The 3685-nt window shown below is 36.4% G+C and overlaps 1 non-coding gene across 1 annotated transcript; it reads left to right on the top strand.

Annotated features, from left to right (window-relative positions):
• The first annotated feature begins 215 nt into the window (after nucleotides 1–215).
• Nucleotides 216–323, top strand: LOC141710352 (small nucleolar RNA R71). The gene has a single exon (XR_012570878.1). It is a non-coding gene; the product is annotated as a small nucleolar RNA R71 (small nucleolar RNA).
• The last annotated feature ends 3362 nt before the right edge of the window (nucleotides 324–3685 follow it).

Genomic DNA, 3685 nt, shown 5'->3' with positions numbered 1-3685 from the left:
GCCATAGCTGTATCCACTTTAAGAACTCTAGCTACCTTGCCCTGTGGACATCTCTGGGTTGGATACTGATATTCATTATCAGCCATCAGTTCAATTGAATCATAAGCTTCCTCATAGCACTTTGCCATAATGCTCCGCCTGATGCTGCATCGAGCATGGGTCTGGACTGTGCTCCCAACCCATTGTAAAAATAATTGATGATCATCCAATCAGGCATTCCATGATGAGGACACTTCCTAAGCATCTCCTTGTAGCGCTCCCAAGCTTCACATAGTGATTCTCCCATTTTTCTGTGCAAATTGAGTAATAGCATTCCTGAGTGCAGCTGTCTTCACCATAGGGAAGAATTTAGTAAGAAACTTCTGAGCAAGATCTTCCCAAGTAGTAATCGAACCAGCTGGTAGAGAGTGTAACCAGCTCTTAGCCTTGTCCCTCAGAGAGAATGGGAACAGTCTCAGCTTCACAGCATCTTCAGAAACACCATTGAACTTAAAGGTGTCACAGATCTCAATGAAATCCCTAATGTGCATATTGGGATCTTCCGTTGAAGAACCCCCAAACTGGATTGAATTCTGCACCCATTGAATTATGACAGGCTTGATCTCAAAGGTATTAGCTGTGATAGCTGGCCTGACAATACTAGATTAAATGTCATTGATCTTGGGTTGAGAAAAATCCATCAAGGCTTTCGTTCGTGCTGCTGGATCTCCCATTGTAATGAGTACCTATAACACAAACAAATAAACCGTGAAAGTAAAAGAATCCGAGTCAGTGAACTTTAAAGACCACCGATGACAAGCACATAAACTAAAAATTAACACCTAGTCCCCGGCAGCGGCGCCAAAAACATGTTAGGGCGAAAACACACGCTAAAATTCACGCAAGTATACGCGTTCGCAAGTAGTATAAGATATAAATCAGATTCGTTCCCACAGAGACTGGTTTAGGTTAAGTTCAATTTATGCACCTATGCAACAATGTATAATTATCGCTCAATGCTAAGACAAATAACAAATTGGGTTTTTAATAAAATAAGAGATTATACTAAATAACATTAACTAAGAGAATTGAGGTTGAATTACTATATATGACAAACATGGGATTCTAACTTCATTAAATACTTCATTCAATAGCCTTATTGTTCTTAACCTTAGCATGTAATGGTGATGACACTAATCAGATAACACGAAACTAGTAAACGCCAACTTTCGTTGTACAAATACCCTACTACCAAGCATCCACAAAAGAGATAGAAGTTGAATAGACACCAATTATGCTTAGTCCTTATATGTCTATAAGAATTGAAAATATAACGGTTTAATGCGCAAGTTATCTATCGTGATTACATAGGGCAAGTAAGATGGTTAAAATTACCTACGAATCATGCATAACAAATACATGAACATATGCTAGCATGGCAAGTTCTAAACCTCTATATTCACTATCGCTTCAATAGATATTAACACGCTATCTTATATGTTAGCTACGCACATAAGACGAATAAGCACAACTAATACTAGGATATCAATCAATCACCACACACCAAGATATCGAAACAAATTAATTATTGAAATCCATAAGTAAATCCGCTAGAATCCCATGATAATGATTAGCCCATAATTGAACTCATCATCATCATGGGTTCCAATGAAAGCATGGTATAAAACAAGGTCTTAATAAACTGAATAATAATCAAATTACGAATATAAAAGTTCTAGGTTCCACAAGAATGAAAACGAGCATCCAAAGTTACAACTATTTTCAAAGAATCACAAGTAGAAAACAAGATCTTCTTTTTCGGAGTTGTTTTGTGCTTCTAGGTCTTCTCCTTGATCTCCCAATCTTCCCGGATATTGGAAACCTTTTTTTTAAGTATAAATAAGCCCCTAGTGGACCTGTACCCTTAAAATTATCAAATTCCACTCAAAAAAGGTTTTTTCAGCGAAATCAGCCGCGCATCAGCATGCGGTCGCGTGCGGGTCTGACACGGCCACGTGCACTTCTGACGCAGCCGCGTGGGCGACTTCTGGAAAATTCTGATGAATCTTATTTTGGCCATAACTTGAGTTCTACTCGTCAGAATTACGCAATTCAACTGCCCACGCGAAGCTAATGAGATTCTCTACAACTTGAAAATGGCATTGGCTTCCAAATCTGATCACTTTTCATCATATTTCCTTTAAAAGCTCCTTTCTTTATTTAATTGACACTTGAAATGCAATAACATAAAAACACATAAAATACCAACAACTTGAGTCCAAAACACCAATTTAAGCTTGTAGTAAAGCGTTCTAAGTGGATATGAAATCCACTTATCATGCATTGCACAACAATCTCCCCCAATTTGTGAGAAGGTTGCTTAACACAAATTCATGCATGTTAACAAGACTAACCCCAAGCTTCAATGGAAAATAAGATTAATACATAAAAATTGACACAATTACAACATTTATACATTAGGAGATTTCTTGAGTTTAAATAGTTACAACATTTACGGAAAGACAGTTTTTGCTTATGTTTCTTCTCTAATGAGATCCTTTAAGTAAACAAGAATATCAAGTTCTTCTATGATTGGTGTCTCACTTAGAGCTTCCACAAGTTTGAGTATGTCTGTCTTTGGATAACCATTTAGCAAATCAATCCTAAATCTTGTGAATTTTCCAGCTTTGATGTTTAAACATTTCCCAACTTTAGAAATTCTGCTCATTCCTTTGGCCTTGAGTTCTTCTGATCTTTTGATGTACGTTTCAATCTCCTCATTGTATTTCCTTATCCTTTCTTCAGATTCAGCTTTATTCCCTGCTCTTCTTTCCTCCCTTTTAATCAACCATTCAGCTAAAACAGATCTCCATGCTCTTGTAGCAGTATCCTTATCTTTAAGTAAGCTTATCACTCTTTTAATTTCTGTGGGGGAGAGAGTGTCCATTAAGGTACAACCTAGAAATGTGAAGGATCCATCTTCATAGTAGATTCTTACTTCCCTTAGAGTTACAACCCAGACCCTAACTATTTCCTCAGCTAGTTGTTGATAATAATCTTCATCTGAGATGCACCAGTTTAAAGGTAGAAAATCATTTTGCTTGAAACAATTCCAGATAGCCCTTTCAGTGACTTCCACTTTTTCAGCAGGCCTGTCTTTCTTTGGTTTTCTCCCAACATACTTGTAGTTTGTTAGGAAATGAATAACACACAGAGGGGGGTGAATGTGTTTTACTGCTTTTGAGATTTTCTTGAATGTTTATGGTTGAACAAAGTAAATTAATTCTTGTAGTGAAATGTATTCATGCAGAATTTAAACTTCCAGAAAAATAAAGAACGCGGATCTTCAAAACTCACTTAATTTTATATTAAAATTAAGACTGTTTTGCTACAAAATTTCTAGGCTCTTTGTTGATAAAGAGCTTAGCTTCTCCTTGAGAGTGTTACAAGAAATTTGATCTAAATTGTTACTTCTGACTAAGGACCAGAGTTAACTTTATAACTCAGTTAACTGCTAGTTTACACAGTGTGTAATAGGATATGCTATTAGCTTTTCTAAACCGTCATTTGTCATTTCTATTTATAAAAAAACAGATCTTCCAATTCTGGCTTAGCATATCTTTAGCATCCCGTGTTCAATTTAATCTTCCTTTGTCAGTTAATCTTTACCATTGATCTTGCACATTCTTCAAGCTGCTTTTTGTAG

The sequence above is a fragment of the Apium graveolens genome, chromosome 2 (genome assembly GCF_009905375.1).
Source record: "Apium graveolens cultivar Ventura chromosome 2, ASM990537v1, whole genome shotgun sequence".
Lineage (NCBI taxonomy): Eukaryota > Viridiplantae > Streptophyta > Magnoliopsida > Apiales > Apiaceae > Apium > Apium graveolens.
Note: the sequence above shows the minus strand (reverse complement) of the source record. Positions and strands in the feature narration are given on the sequence as shown.